The sequence below is a fragment of the Odocoileus virginianus genome, unplaced genomic scaffold (genome assembly GCF_023699985.2).
Source record: "Odocoileus virginianus isolate 20LAN1187 ecotype Illinois unplaced genomic scaffold, Ovbor_1.2 Unplaced_Scaffold_14, whole genome shotgun sequence".
NCBI lineage: Eukaryota > Metazoa > Chordata > Mammalia > Artiodactyla > Cervidae > Odocoileus > Odocoileus virginianus.
In genome coordinates, this window is record NW_027224276.1 from 1,795,338 (window position 1) to 1,813,040 (window position 17,703).

Below are 17,703 nucleotides of genomic sequence, written 5' to 3' on the forward strand. Positions count from 1 at the left end.
GTGCTCTGGGCTGTTTGTGTTGATTTCACCATTAGTCTTGGGGTTTTGTCTTCTATGATGTGTGGCCTGTGAAATCTTCCTGCTACAGTAAGAGGTTGGGCCTAGACCCTTGAGTTGAGAGATCCAAGTCCAGGGCTTTGGATCATCAGAGAGCTCCCAAACCCATGGAACATTAATCAGTGATAGCTCTCCCCAAAGCCTCCATCTCAACACTAAGACCAAGACACACCCAAAGGCCAGCAAGCTCCAGTGCCAGACACTTCATGCCAAACCTTCAGAAAAATAGGAACTCAACTCTGCCCATTAGCAGACAGGTTACTCAAAGTCATGCCAAGCCCACTGACATCCCATAACACTTTACTGGACATGGCACTGTCTTTCAGAAAGTCAAGATCCAGCTCCATTCACCAGAACACAGACACAAACTCCCCAGTAGGAAACCTTCACAAGGCACAGGCCCAAACCCACCCGGGGTGGGGGCAGGCTTGACAATTAAGAGCAACTAAGACCTTCCAGCCTGTAGAAAGGTGACTCCAAGCACAGTAAATTTAACAAAAATGAAAAGACAGAGAAATATGCAGCAGTAGAAGGAATATGGTAATAACTCACAAGGCAAAGCAAATGAAGAGGAAATAGGCAGTCTATGTGAAAAATAATTCAGAGTAATGATTGTAGAGATGATCCAAAACTTTGGAAATAAAATGAAAGCATGGATAAATAGACTGGAGGCATGGATCAAAAACATACAAGAAATGTCTAACAAGAACTTAGAAGAAATAAAGAATAGAAAATAAGAAATGAACAACACAATAACAGATTAATAATACATTAGAGGGAAACAATAGCAGAATAACTGAAGCAGAAGAATGGGTGAGTGAGCTGGAAGATAGAGTGGTGGAAATAAGTGAAGAAAAAAGGATCAAAAGAAACAAGAACAGTCTCAGAGAACTCTGGGACAACATTAAGTGAACCAACATTGGAATTATAGGGGTCTCAGAATAAGAAGAGAAAAAGAAATTTTATCAGAAAATATTTGAGGAGATTATAGTCAAAAACTTCCCTAACACAGGAAAAGAAATAGCCACTCAAGTCCAGGAAGCCCAGAGTCCATAAGGGTTAAACCCAAGGAGAAACATGCCAAGACACATATTAATCAAGCTAATGAAAATTAAGAAGAACAAATATTAAAAGTGGCAAGGTGTGTATATGGAACTGCTCCATTTTTCTGTACAGCAGAAACTAACACAATATTGTAAATGAACCATACTCCAATAAAAATAATTTAAAATTAAAAAAAAAGTGGCAAGGGAAAAGCAACAAATAACATACAAGAAGATTTTCATAAAGCTAACAGCTGATCTTTCAACAGAAACTCTGCAGGCCAGAAGGGAGTGGCAGGATATACTTAAAGTGATGAAAGGAAAAAAACCTACAACCAAGATTACTCTATCCAGCAAGGATCTCATTCAGATTGAAGGAGAAATAAAAAATTTTCCAGACAAGCAGAAGTTAAGAGAATACAGCACCACTAAATCACTTTTACAGCAAATTCTAAAGGAATTTCCCTAGACAGGAAACACAAGAGAAAAAAAAAAACCTGTAAAAGCAAATCCAAAAAAACAAAGCAAATGGTAATAGGATCATACATATCAATAATTACCTTTTGTAAATGGATTAAATGCTCCAACCAAAAGACATAGATTGGCTGAATGGATACAAAAACAAGACTCTTGTATATGCTATCTACAAGAGACCCACCTCAGACCTAGGGACACATACAGACTGAAAGTGAGGGGCTGGAGAAAGATATTCCATGCAAATGGAAATCAAAAGAAAGTGGGAGTAGCAATAATCATATCAAATAAAATAGACTTTAAAATAAAGACCATTATAAGAGACAAGAAAGGACACTATATAATGATCAAGGGATTAATCCAAGAAGAAGATAAGACAATTATTTATACACACACACACACACACACTAAACATAGGAGCATCTCAATACACAAGGGAAATGTCAGCAACTATTAAAGGGGAAATCAACAGTAACACAATAATAATGGGGGACTTTAACCCCACTCACACCAATGGACAGATCATCCAGACAGAAAATTAATAAGAAAACACAAACTTTAAATGGTACATTGGACCAGTTAGATCTAATTGATATCTACAGGGCATTTCTTCCCAAAACAATAGATTTCACTTTTCTTAATGTACACATGGAAAATTCCTCAGGATATATCACATCTTGGGTCATAAATCAAGCTGCAATATATTTTTAAAAGTTGAAATCATTTCAAGCATCTTTTTTGATCATAACGCTATAAGATTAGACATCAACTACAGGAAAAAACTATTAAAAATACAAACACTAGGAGGTCAAACAATACACTTCTGAATAAATGAGAGGTCACTGAAAAAATTAAAGGAGAAATAAAAAAATGTTTGAAAGCAAATGATGATGAAAACACAAGTCAAAACTTATGGGATGAAGCAAAAGCAGTGCTAAGGGGGAAGTTTATAGCAATACAAGCCTACTTCAAGAAACAAGAGAAACATTAAATAAAGAACCTAACCCTACACCTAAAGCAACCTGAAAAAGAACAAAAACGCCAAACTTAGTAGAAGGAAAGAAATTATAAAGATCAGAGCAGAAATAAATGAAAAAGAAATGGAGACAATAGCAAAGATCAATAAAACTAAAAGCTGGTTCTTTGAGAAGATAAACAAAATTGACAAACCATTAGCCAGACTCATCAAGAAAAAAGGGAGAAGACTCAAATCAATAAAATTAGAAATGAAAAAGAAGTTACAACAATGCAGAAATACAAAGGATCATAAGAGACTACTATGAGCAAGCTATATGCCAATAAAATGAACAAACTTGAAGAAATGGACAAATTCTTGTAAAAGTATGACCTCCAAAACTCAACCAGGAAGAAATAGAAAACATAAACAGACTAATCACAAGCACATAAATCAAAACTGCAATAAAAAATCTTCTAACAAAAGCCCAGGGACAGATGGCTTCACAGGCTAATTCTACCAAAATTTCAGAGAAGAGCTAACATGTATGTTGCTCAAACTTTTCCAGAAAATTGTAGAGGAAAGAAAACTTTTTAACTCATTCTATGAGGCCACTATCATCCTGATACCAAAATCAGACAAAGATGCTACAAAAAAAGAAAATAAAAGGCCAGTATCACTGATGAACATAGATGGAAAAATCTTCAACAAAATTCTAGCAAACAGAATCCAACAGCACATTAAAAAGATCATACATCATGATCAAGTGGGCTTTATCCCAGGGATGCAAGGATTCTTCAGTATATGCAAATCAATCAATGTGATACACCATATTAACAAATTGAAAGATAAAAACCATATGATCATCTCAGTAGATGCAGAGAAAGCTTTTGACAAAATTCAACACCCATTTATGATAAAAACGCTCTCCAGAAAATAGGCATAGAAGGAACCTATCTCAACATAATAAAGGCCATATGTGACAAACCCACAGCAAACATTATTCTCAATGGTGAAAAACTGAAAGCATTTCCTTTAAGATCAGGAACAAGACAAGGGTGCCCATTCTTGCCACTATTATTCAACATATTTTTGGAAGTCCTAGCCACAGAAATCAAAGAAAAAGAAATAAAAGGAATGTTTATTGGAAAAAAAGAAATAAAACTGTCACCACTTGCAGATGACATGGCATGTGTGTTATGTGTTAAGCTGTTTTAGTCATATCTGACTCTCTGTGACCCTATTGACTGTAGCTCATCAGGCTCCTCTGCCCATGGGATTCTCCAGGCAAAAATACAAGAGAATTTTCATACCTCCTCTAAGGGATCTTCCAGACCCAGGGATCAAACCTGCATCTCTTATGTCTCCTGCATTGGTAGGCAGTTTCTTTACCACTAGTGCCACCTGGGAAGTCCCCCCAAAATAGAGGTAGGCTTGAAGTAAAAGGCTGGTAAAAGATACACCATGCAAAGATGCCACCAGAAAATTACTAGAGATAATCAATGAGTATAGGAAAGTTGCAGGATATAAAATTATTACACAGAAATCCATAGCATTCTTTACACTAACAGTGAAAAATAAGAAAGAGAAATTAAGGAAACAGTCGCATTCACCATTGCAAAAAAAGAATAAAATACCTAGGAGTAAACCTACCTGAGGATATGAAGGACCTGTATGCAGAAAACTATAAGACACTGATAAAAGAAATCAAAGATGACACAAACAGATGGAGAGATATATCATGTTCTTGGACTGGAAGAATCAATATTGTGAAAATGACTATATTACCCAAAGCAATCTACAGATTCAGTGCAATCCCTATCAAACTATTGATGGTATATTTTTAAAGAACTAGAACAAAAAATCTCACAATTTGTATGGAAACATATAGACCATGAATAGCCAAAGCAATCTTGAAAATGAAAAATGGAGCTGGACACATCAACTTTCCTGACTGAAGACTATACAACAAAGCTATAGTCATCAAAATAGCATGGAATTGGCACAAAAACAGAAATATAGACCAATGGAACAAGATAGAAATCCCAGAGATAAACCCATGCACATATGGACACCTTATCTTTGACAAAGGAGGCAAGAATATACAATGGAGAAAACACAGTCTCTTCAATAAGTGGTGATGGACAGTTACATGTAAAAGAATCAAGTTATACCAATTTGTAACACTATATGCAAAGATAAACTCAAAATGGGCTAAAGACCTAAATGTAAAACCAGAAACTATAAAACTCTTAGAGGAAATCATAGGCAGAACACTCTTTGACATAAATCACAGCAAGATCCTCTATGACCCACCTCCTAGAGTAATGGAAATGAAAACAAAAATAAACAAATGGGACCTAGTTAAACTTAAAAAGCTTTTGCACAGCAAAGGAAACCATAAACAAGATGAAAAGACAACCCTCAGAATGGGAAAAAATAATAGCAAATGAAACAACTGAAAGGATTAATCTCCAAAATATACAAGCAGCTCATTAAGCTCAATGCCAGAAAAAAAAAAAAAAAAAAACCAATAAAAAGTTAGCGGAAGACCTAAACAGATATTTCTCTAAAGAAGGCATGAAAAGATGCTCAACATTGCTAATTGTTAGAGAAATGCAAATCAAAACTACAATGAGATATCACCTCACACAGTCAGAATGGCCATCATCAAAAAATCTATAAACAATAAATGCTGGAAAGGGTGTGGAGAAAAGGGAACCCTCTTGCAATGTTGTTGGGGGTGCAAGTTGATAAAGCCACTGTGGGAACAGTGGAGATTCCTTAAAAAAAAAAAAAAACTAGGAATAAAACTACCATATGACCCAACAATCCCACTACTGGGCATATATACCCTGAGAAAACCATAATTGAAAAAGACACATGTACCCCAATGTTCATTGCAGCACTATTTACAATAGCTAGGACATGGAAGCAACCTAGATGTCCATTTAACAGATGAATGGATAAAGAAACTGTGCTACGTGTATACAATGGAATATTACTTAGCCATAAGATGGAACACACTGGACTCATTTCTAATAAGATGGGTGAATCTAGAGCCAATAGGGTCATACAGAGTGAAGTAAGTCAGAAAGAGAAGAACAAATATCATATATTAACGCATATGTGGAGTCTAGAAAAATTGTATTGATGAACCTATCTGAAGGGCAGCAATGAGTATGCAGACATAGAGAACTTGTGGACACAGTAAGGGAAGGAGAGTGTAGGACTTGTGGACACAGTGAGGGAAGGAGAGGGTGGGACAAATTGAGAGAGTAGCATTGAAACATATACATTACCATATGTAAAATTAGATAGCCAGTGGAAATTTTCTGTATGATGTAGGGAGTTCAAACCCAGTGCTCTGTGACAACCTAGAGGAGTGGGATGGGATGGGAGGGAGGTTCAAGAAGGAAGGGACATACCTACCTATGGCTGATTCATGTTGATGTATGGCAGAAACCAGCACAATATTGTGAAGCAATTATCCTCCAATTAAAAATAAATAAATATAATTTTAAAAAGTAAACTATAAACACTAATGAAAGAAATGAAAGACACTATAAACAGATGAAGAGATAGTCCAGGATCCTAGATTAGAAGAATCAATATTGTGAAAATGACTATACTATCCAAAGCAATCTACAGATTCAATGCAATTCCTGTCAAATTACCAATGGCATTTTTCACAGAATGACAACAAAAATGGAAACACAAAACACTCCAAACAGCCAAAGCAATCTTGAGAAAGAAGAATAGAGCTAGAGGACTCAACATTCATGACTTTAGACTATACTACAAAGTTACAGCCATCAAGACAGTATGGTACTGGCACAAAAACAGAAATATAAACCAATGGAACAAGATAGAAAGCCCAGAGATAGGCTCACACACTTATGTGCACCTTCTCTTTGACAAAGAGGGAAGAATATATAATGGAGAAAAAAATAGTATCCTCAATAAGTGGTGCTGGGAAAACTGGACAGCTAGCTACATGTCAAAGAATGAAATTAGAACACTTTCTAACACTATACACAAAGATAATCTAAAATGGGCTAAAGACCTAAATGTAAGACCAGAAAGTATAAAACTCTCAGAGGAAATCAGGCAGAACACTTTTGACATAAATCATAGCAAGATCCTCTATGATCCACCTCCTAGAGTAATGGAAATAAAAACAAAATAAACAAATGGGACATGATTGAACTTAGAATATTTTGCATAGTGAAGGAAAGCATAAATATGTGAAAAGACAGCCCTCAGAATGGTAGGAAAAAATAACTGCAAATGCAACAACTGACAAAGAATTAATCTCCAAAATATACAAGCAGCTCATGCGGCAAATATCAGAAAAACGACCCAATCAAAAAATTGACTAGAGACCTAAAGAGACATTTCTCCAAAGAAGACATTCAGATGACTAATAAACACAAGAAAAATGCTCAAAATTTATCACCACTAGAGAAATGCAAATCAAAACTTCAATGAGTGTCAACTGATCACACGGTCAGAATAGTTAATCAAAAAATCTACAAATAATAAATTCTGGAGAGAGTATGGAGAAAATGGAGCTGTGTTGCACTGTTGGTGGGAATATAAATTGATTCAGCCACTATGGAGAACAGTATGGAGATTTCTTAAAAAAAAAAAAAAAAAGAAAAAACTAGGAATAAAGCTACCATATGACCTGACAACCCTAACCTTAACCCAGAAAATTTGGAAAACTCAGCAGTGGCCACAGGACTGGAAAAGGTCAGTTTTCATTCCAATACCAAAGAAAGGCAATCCCAAAGAATGTTCAAACTACCACACAATTGTGCTCATCTCACACGCTAGTAATGCTCAAAATTTTCCAAGCCAGGCTTCAACAGAACATGAAAGGTGAACTTCCAGATGTCCAAGCCAGATTTAGAAGAGGCAGAGGGACCAGAGATCTAAGAGAATACCAGAAAAACATGGACTTCTGCTTTATTGATTATGCAAAAGCCTTTTACTGTGTGGATGACAACAAACTCTGGAAAATTCTTAAACAAATGGGAATTCCAGACCACCTGACCTGCTTCCTGGTAAATCCGTATGCAGGTCAAGAAGCAACAGTTAGAATTGGACATGGAACAACAGACTGGTTCCAAATTGGGAAAGGAGTAGCTCAAGGCTGTATATTGTCACCTCGCTTATTTAACTTATATTGTCACCTCGCTTATTTAACTTACATGCAGAGTACATCATGAGAAATGCTGGGCTGGATGAAGCACAAGCTGGAATCAAGACTGCCAGGAGAAATATCAATAACTTCAGATACGCAGATGACACCACTCTTATGGCAGAAAGGGAAGAAGAACTGAAGAGCCTCTTGATGAAAGTGAAAGAGGAGAGTGAAAAAGCTGGCTTCAAACTCAACATTCAAAAAACAAAGATCATGGCATCTGGTCCCATCACTTCATGGCAAATAGATGGGGAAACAATGGAAACAGTGACAGACTTTATTTTTTTGGGCTCCAAAATCACTTCAGATGGTGACTGCAGCCATGAAATTAAAAGATGCTTACTCCTTGGAAGAAAAGCTATGACCAACCTAGACAGAATATTTAAAAACAGAGACTGACAAAGGTCTGTATATTCAAAGCTATGGCTTTTCCAGTGGTCATGTATGGATGTGAGAGTTGGACTATAAAGATAGCTGAGCACTGAATAATTGATGCTTTTGAACTGTGATGTTGCAGAAGACTCTTGAGAGTACCTTGAAGAGCAAGGAGATGCAACAAGTCCATCCTAAAGGAAATCAGTCCTGAATATTCATTGGAAGGACTGATTTTGAATCTGAAACTCCAATACTTTGGCCACCTGATGCAAAGAACTGACTCATTTGAAAAGACCCTGATGCTGGGAAAGATTGAAGGCAGGAGGAGAAGGGGATGACAGAGGATGAGATGGTTGGATGGCATCACCAATCTCAATGGACATGAGTTTGAGTAAGCTCCGGGAGTTGGTGATGGACAGGAAAGCCTGGCATGCTGCAGTCCATGGGGTTGCAAAGAGCTGGACATGACTGAGTGACTGAACTGAACTGATGACCTAACAGTTCCACCATTGGGCATAAATCATGAGGAAACCATAACTGAGAAAGTCACATATACCCTCAATGTTCATTGTAGCACTGTTTACAATAGCCAAGACATGGAAGCAACCTAGGTGTCCAATGACAGGTGAATGGATAAAGAAATTGCTATATTTATATACAAAGGAGTATTACTCAGCCATAGAAAAAGAAAACATTTGAATTAGTCCTAATGAGATGGATGAACCTAGCGCCTATTTAACAAAGTAAAGTAAATGGGAAAGTGAAAAACAATATCATATATTTCAACAAACGTTTGTCTAGAAAAGGCTATGGTTTTTCCAGTGGTCATGTATGGATGTGAGAGTTGGACTGTGAAAAAAGCTGAGCGCTGAAAAATTGATGCTTTTGAACTGTGGTGTTGAAGACTCTTGAGAGTCCCTTGGACTGCAAGGAGATCCAACCAGTCCATCCTAAAGGAGATCAGTCCTGGGTGTTCAATGGAAGGACTGATGCTAAAGCTGAAACTCCAATACTTTGGCCACCTCATGCAAAGAGTTGACTCATTGGAAAAGACCCTGATGCTGGGAGGGATTGGGGGCAGGAGGAGAAGGGGACGACAGAGGATGAGATGGCTGGATGGCATCACTGACTCGATGGACATGAGTTTGAGTAAACTCCAGGAGTTGGTGATGGACAGGGAGGCCTGGCGTGCTGCAATTCATGGGGTCGCAAAGAGTCAGACACGACTGAGCGACTGAACTGAACTGATGCTTATATATATGATTTCTAAAGAAAGTGTACTGATAAACCTATTCACAGTGCAGAAATAGAGGTGCAGAGGTAGAGAGCAGACTTGTGGACAAGGTGGGTGAAGAAGAGACTGGGACAAACGTGAGAGAGTAGCATTGAAACATATACTTTACCATATGTAAAATAGAAAGCAAGTGAGAATCTACTGTATGACTCAGAGAGCTAGATCAGGTGCTCTGTAACAAGCTAGAGGGGTGGGATAGGATAGGAGGTGGGAAGGAGGTTTAAGTGGGAAGAGACATAAGTATACCTATGGTTAATTCGTATTGATGTATGGCAAAAACCAACACAACATTGTAAAGCAACTATCCTTCAATTAAAAATAAATAAATTAAAAAATACAGCCAAAGATGGAGAAGCTCTATACAGTGAGCAAAAACAAGACCAGGAGCGGATTGTGGCTCAGATCATGAACTCCTTATTGCCAAATTCAGACTAAAATTGAAGAAAGTAGAGAAAACCACTAGATCATTCAGGTATGACCTAAATCAAATCCCTTATGACTATACAGTGGAAGTGAGAAATAGATTTAAGGGACTAGATCTGATAGACAGAGTGCCTGATGAACTATGGATGGAGGTTCCGTGACATTGTACAGGAGACAGGGATCAAGATCATCCCCAAGAAAAAGAAATGCAAAAAAGCAAAATGGCTGTCTGAGGAGGCCTTACAAATAGCTGTGAAAAGAAGGGAAGTGAAAAGCAAAGGAGAAAAGGAAAGATATACCCATTTGAATGCAGAGTTCCAAAGAATAGCAATAAGAGATAAGAAAGCTGTGGTACATACACACCATGGAATATTACTCAGCCATTAAAAAGAACTCATTTGAATCAGTTCTAATGAGATGGATGAAACTGGAGCCCATTATACAGAGTGAAGTAAGCCAGAAAGATAAAGACCAATACAGTATACTAACGCATATATATGGAATTTAGAAAGATGGTAACGATAACCCTATATGCAAAACAGAAAAAGAGACACAGATGTACAGAACAAATTTTGGACTCTGTGGGAGAAGGCAAAGGTGGGATGTTTCGAGAGAACAGCATCGAAACATGTATATTATCTAGGGTGCAACAGATCACCAGCCCAGGCTGGATGCATGAGACAAGTGCTCGGGCCTGGTGCACTGGGAAGACCCAGAGGAATTGGGTGGAGAGGGAGGTGGGAGGGGGGATCGGGATGGGGAATACATGTAAATCCATGGCTGATTCATGTCAATGTATGACAAAAACCACTACAATATTGTAAAGTAATTAGCCTCCAACTAATAAAAATAAATGAAAAAAAGAAAAGAAAAAGAAAGCCTTCCTCAGCGATCAATGCAAAGAAATAGAGGAAAACAATAGAATGGGAAAGACTAGAGGTCTCTTTAAGAAAATTAGAGATACCAAGGGAATATTAAATGCAAAGATGGGCTCTGTAAAGGACAGAAATGGTAGGGACCTAACAGAAGCAAGCAGAAGATATTAAGAAGAGGTGTCAAGAATACACAGAAAACTGTACAAAAAAGATCCCACGATCCAGATAATTACAATGGTGTGATCATTCACCTAGAGTCAGACATCCTGGAATGAGAAGTCAAGTGGCCCTTAGGAAGCATCACGATGAACAAAGCTAGTGGAGGTGACAGAATTCCAGTTGAGCTATTTCAAATCCTGAAAGATGATGCTGTGAAAGTGCTGCACTCAACATGCCAGCAAATTTGGAAAACTCAGTAGTGGCCACAGGACTGGAAAAGGTCAGTTTTCATTCCAATCCCAAAGAAAGGCAATGCCAAAGAATGCTCAAACTACCGCACAATTGCACTCATCTCACACGCTAGTAAAGTAATGCTTGCTTAATATTCTCCAAGCCAGGCTTCATCAATACGTGAACCGAGAACTTCCAGATGTTTAAGCTGGTTTTAGAAAAGGCGGAGGAACCAGAGATCAAATCGCCAACATCTGCTGGATCATCAAAAAAGCAAGAGAGTTCCAGAAAAACATCTATTTCTGCTTTATTGACTATGCCAAAGCCTTTGACTGTCTGGGCCGCAATAAACTGTGGAAAATTCTGAAAGAGATTGGAATACCAGACTACCTGGCCCGCCTCTTGAGAAATCTGTATGCAGGTCAGGAAGCAATAGTTAGAACTGGACATGGAACGACAGACTGTTCCAAATAGGAAAGGAATACGTCAAGGTTGTATATTGTCACCCTGCTTATTTAACATATGCAGAGTACATCATGAGAAATGCTGGGCTGGAGGAAGCACAAGCTGGAATCAAGATTGCTGGGAGAAATATCAATAACCTCAGATATGCAGATGACACCACCCTTATGGCAGAAAGTGAAGAAGAACTAAAGAGCCTCTTGATGAAAGTGAAAGAGGAGAGTGAAAATGTTGGCTTAAAGCTCAACATTCAGAAAACTAAGGTCATGGCATCTGGTCCCAGCACTCCATGTCAGATAGATGGGAAAACAGTGGAAACAGTGGCTGACTTTATTTTTCTGGGCTCCAAAATCATTGCAGATGGTGATTGCAGCCATGAAATTAGAAGATGCTTACTCCTTGGAAGGAAGGTTATGACCAACCTAGACAGCATATTTAAATGCAGAGACATTTCTTTTTCAACAAAGGTCCGTCTGGTCAAGGCTATGGTTTTTCCAGTGGTCATGTATGGATGTGAGAGTTGGACTATAAAGAAGGCTGAGCACTGGAGAATTGATGCTTTTGAACTGTGGTGTTGGAGAAGACTCTTGAGAGTCCCTTGGACAGCAAGGAGATCCAACCAGTCCATCCTAAAGAAATCAGTCCTGAATATTCTTTGGAAGGACTGATGCTGAAGCTGAAGCTCCAATACTTTGGCCACCTGATGTGAAGAACTGACTCATTGGAAAAGACCCTAATGCTGGGAAAGACTGAAGGCAGGAGAAGAAGGGGATGACAGAGGATGAGATGGTTGGATGGCATCACCAACTCAATGGACATGAGTTTGGGTATGCTCTGTGGGTTAGTGAAGGACAGGGAGGCCTGGTGTGCTACAGTCCATGGGGTCGCAAAGAGTCAGACATGACTGAGGGACTGAACTGAACTGAATTAAAGTAAGAACACTTGAAAAGGAATATTGAAGGCAAAATATATTTTTATTTTCCATATTCTTAATTGTTCTAATACTATCTGACTGATGTGAAGAAAAGTGCACTCTTGGTGGGATTGTAAACTGGTGCAGCCATTATAGAAAATATTATGGAGTTTCCTTTAAGAAAGATAGAATTACTACATGATTGAGCAATTTCACTTCTGTATATTTCCCTGAAGAACAAAAACATAGGGCCATCCTAAGATGGCAGGCGAATAGGACTGGATGACCACTTTCTCCCCCACAAATTCATTGAAAGAACATTGGAAAGCTGAGCAAATTCCACAAAACAACTTCTGAATGCTGGCAGAGGACATCAGGCACCAAGAAAGGCAGCCCATTGTCTTCGAAAGGAGGTAGGACAAAATATAAAAGATAAAAAGAGAGACAAAAGAGGTAGGGATGGAGATCCATCCCAGGAAGGGAGAATTAAAAGAGGAGAAGTTTCCAAACACCAGGAAATCCTCTGATCAGCGGGTCTGTGGGGGAGTTTTGGAATCTGAGGGCAACCTAACTGGGAGGAAAAACAAATAAATTAAACTCACAGATTATGTGCCCAACGGCAACTCCCAGTGCTTGCATCTGCCACCAGCACGTGGGGGCTGAACAGGGAGGCATGGGCTACATTGCTTAGGGAATGGACTGGGCCTGAAATCCCTGAAGGCAATCTGAGGGAACTAACGTGAGATGGCAACCCAAACTGTGGGATAGCCAGAGAAAGAGACAGAGAAAAAAAAAAGAGAGAGAGAGAGAGAGAATTATCCCTTGAAAACCCCTAACCTAAGGCACTGCTGGGCCCGCTCACAGAGCAAAGGACTGAGCGAATAGCAGAGAACTAGCCAGCTGCGGACTGGCCCATCCCCGCCGGAGACAGGGAGGCAGGCAGGGGGCAGCCAGAGCCAGAAAGGGGCAATCTCGGCCCCAGAGAGGCATCCTCTACCAAACTGCAAGCAGGCTTCCCAGTTGCTAACCAAGACTTCTTGGGATTCTGGACGGCTGACATCCATTGGGAGGGTCACACAGCCAGAGATCAGCTCCCCAGAAGAGACACATGGCACACCTGAGATGGGCGTACCTGCTGCCACCCAGGAAACCAAGCGGCTGGGACCGGGGAGGTGATAAGACACACTCCCCACCTGGGGAGACTGTGCTTGCCAAGCACCTGGTCGCCTGAGCTGCTCAGACCTGGGAAGGGCACAAAACGCAGGCCCAACTGAGTCTGTGCCTTTGTGGAGTACCCGAGAACCTGAACCTGAGTGGCTTAGACCTGGGAAGTGCACGCAACCCAGGGCCCACCTCATACAGTTCCCTGGTAGACAAACCCAGAGGCTGAGCAGTGTAGGCTGCGACAGCGCATGTGTCATGAGCGGGGGGCTAACCCAGTGCGACCGAGACACTGCGATCACTCCCCACACAGGCCAGTGATATTTGTTTGCAGTGTTCCTCCTTCTCCACAGCACGACTGAGCAAGTGAGCCTAAATAAGTGAGCACCTTCGACCCCGTGTATCAGGGCAGAAATTAGACCCTGAAGAGACCAGCAAACAGAAGCTAAAATAAACAGAGGGAACCGCTTTGAAAGTGACAGATTCAGTTCAGTTCAGTTCAGTCGCTCAGTCGTGTCCGACTCTTTGTGACCCCATGGACTGTAGCCTACCAAGCTCCTCCGTTCATGGGATTTTCCAGGCAAGGGTACTGGAGTGGGTTGCCATTTCCTTCTCCAGGGGATCTTCCTGACCCAGGAATCGAACCTGGGTCTCCCGCATTGTGGGCAGGTGCTTTACCCTCTAAGCCACCAGGGAAGTCTTGTAATCAAGATTGCAGGGAGAAATATCAATAATTTCAGATATGCAGATGACACCACTCTTATGACAGAAAGCAAAGAAGAAATAAACAGCCTCTTGATGAAAGTGAAAGAGGAGAGTGAAAAAGGCTGGCTTAAAACTCAACATTCAAAAAACTGAAGATCATGACATCTGGTCCCATAACTTCATGGCAAATAGATGGAGAAACAGTGGAAACAGTGACAGACTTTATTTTGGGGGGCTCCAAAATCACTGCCGATGGTGACTGCAGCCATGAAATTAAAAGACACTTGCTCTTTGGAAGAAAAGCTATGACCAACCTGGACAGCATATTAAAAAGCAGAGACATTACTTTGCTGACAAAGGTCCATCTAGTCAATGCTATGGTTTTTCCAGTAGTCATGTACAGATGTGAGAGTTGGACCATAAAGAAAGCTGAGCGCCAAAGAATTGATGCTTTTGAACTGTGGTGTTGGAGAAGACTCTTGAGAGTCCCTTGGACTGCAAGGAGATCAAGTCAGTCAATCCTAAAGGAAATCAGCCCTGAATATTCATTGGAAGGACTGATGCTGAAGCTGAAACTCCAATACTTTGGCCACCTGATGTGAAGAACTGACTCATTGGAAAAGACCCTGATGCTGAGAAAGATTGAAGGCAGGAGAAGGGGACGACAGAGGATGAGATGGTTGGATGGCATCACTGACTCAATGGACATGAGTTTGAGCAAGCTCTGGGAGTTGGTGATGGACAGGGAAGCCTGGCATGCTGCAGTCCATGGGGTCACAAAGAGTTGGACATGAACTGAACTGATCCTCTTGCAACTTGTTTCTGGAAGTGATACAACCAAGAGCGTGTGTGGTTTCTGAACAGAGGACAGAAAATGGGAGCATAGGTAACTGGCACTGTGCTGTGCTTAATTGCTTAGTCGTGTCCGACTGTTTGTGACCCCGTGGACTGTAGTCCGCCAGGCTTCTCTGTCCATTCGGATTCTCCAGGCAAGAATACTGGAGTGGGTTGCCATGACCTCCTCTGGAGGATCTTCCCAAACCCAGGGATTGAACCCAGAACTCCTGCATTGCAGGCAGATTCTTTACCATCTGAGCCACCAGGGAAAAAATATGGGAGAAGGAACCATTTAGAAGAGAAATGGCAAGAAGTGGTTTTGAACCCGTGGGCTCATGTTTGATCTATGAGTGCTTTGATGTGACCCTAATTAGCCTACCAAGGATTTGAAAATTGAACTGAAAATACCTCCACCCAAGTCCCACACTGACCACTAGGTGGTGCACACATAGTACTGGTCTAAATTCAGGTTTGAAAACGGAATTTGAATCACAACACACAAACAGGTGAAACAAAAACATTAATCTACATAAGATAAAAGCAATAATTTTCCTCTCAAATGATGTTTACAATGTCCACTATATAAACTAAAATCAATCAACATACAAATAACTATGAAATTTCAACTCGCATTTAAAAGACCATCAATAGACATAAATGATGAGATGACACGGATAATGGAATTGTCTAAAATTATTTATTATAAAAATTCTTGAATGAGAGAGTGGATCAAGATGTCAGAGTACTAGGACACGGAGGCCACCTCCTTTGACAAATACATAAAAAATACATTTACATGTATAACAATTCTCACAGAATATTTACTGAATGATGACAGAAGACCTCAGACTTCTGAAAGAGAAATATAATCTCCACATAACCTGGTAGGACAAAAGAAAAAAGAGAGAAAAAATTGGAATGGAAGGGAAAGGGAATGGCAACCCACTCCAGTATTCTTGCCTAGAAAATCTCATGGACAGAGGAGTCTGGCTAACCACAATTTATGGAGTCACAAAGAGTCAGACACGACTGAGTGACTAACAGGCAAACAGTACAAAAACTCAAGGAAAAAAAGGCATGCATATTACAAAGTGGAAAATAAGTTGTCATCATTTTCAGAAAATTAATTGTGAAGAAAATCACAAATAATGTACTAAAAATTTATTGGAGTTAATATACTCATTTAGCAAGATTTCTAGATCTAAATATCAATATAAAATGTTAGTTGAATTTTGGCACAACAAGGAAAAAGTAAAAAAAAAAAAAAATTGGAATGGGACCTGTACCCCTGGGAGGGAGCACAGGTCTTTTCTGTTTGAAATAGAAGGGTCCCACACCCTCAAAGTCCCTTCACTGCCAGGAAGATCAGTCAGAACAGAGGGGGAGTTTCAGAGCCTTGGAGGAGAGTGCAGCAACCAGTTTGTAGCAGGCATAACAGAGAAACTTGCACAAACAGTTTTGGAGCTACCCTGTCACATTATCTCAGGGTGCAGAGACAACAGAGGGAACACTGCCCAGTTGGAACCCAAAAAGTTATAAGCCAGGCAAAACTGGATAGTTCAACTACAGGGATTTATTGGCTTGCATTCACTAGTACCTTCAACTATCCTCCAGAACATTTCCATGATACCTTTTCTTTTCATGAAATGTGACAGAAAATGTATGCTGTGGAGGACCAAAAGACATGGTGAAGAAAAAGAGGTGTCTTTGACACTGGAGATGACAATTCAGTGAACTGCTGGTCTGTTCCTGTCCCTCCAGAAAGCTGTACCTTGGATGAAATCACCTGTTCATGTTTTAGGGTTCTTCCATAAAAGAAGATTCGTTATGGGTGCTGGAGGCAAGATAGCTGAGTAGAAGGACTTGGGCTCACCTCCTCTCACAAAAATACTAAAATCACAATTAACTGCTGAATATAATCATCAACAAAAAGATTGGAACCTATCAAAAAAGATATTCTATATCCAAAAACAAACAAGAAGCAACAGCAAGATGGTAGGAGAGGCACATTTGCAATACAATCAGATCCCATACCCATCAGGTGGGTGACCCCAAAACTGGAAAATACTTATATAGCAGAGGTTCTCCTATAGAAATGAGAGTTTTGAGTGCCACATTAGGATCACAAGTCTAGGGGTCTGTCATCAAGAGGAAGAGCCCCCAGAGCATTTGGCTGTGAAGGCCAGTGGGGCTTGATTGTAGGAACTCCAAAATACAGAGGCAAAGAGAAAGTCCACTTTTAGAGAGTGTACGTTAGATCTCAAGTGCATTGGGACCAGGGGAAAAACAGTGACTTCAGAGGAACATGGGTCAGCCCTACATGATGGTTTTGGAAGAACTCTTGGGGAGTTACAGGGTAGCTGTGGCTCACGGTGGGACAAGGACCCTGAGGGCAGAGAATCTAGGGAGTACTCATTGGTGTGAGCTCTCCTGGAGGCTGCGATTTTGGCAGCAAGACCTGGCTCCAACTAACAGCCTGTAGGATCCAGAGCTGAGGAGGCTTAGGTCAAACAACTAACTTGGCAGGAGC

General features: G+C 40.2%; 1 protein-coding gene across 4 annotated transcripts in view; it reads right to left on the bottom strand.

Annotated features, from left to right (window-relative positions):
* PFKFB1 (6-phosphofructo-2-kinase/fructose-2,6-biphosphatase 1) overlaps positions 1-17,703 on the bottom strand; it is a 100,557-nt gene that overhangs the window by 37,689 nt on the left and 45,165 nt on the right. The window lies entirely within an intron of this gene.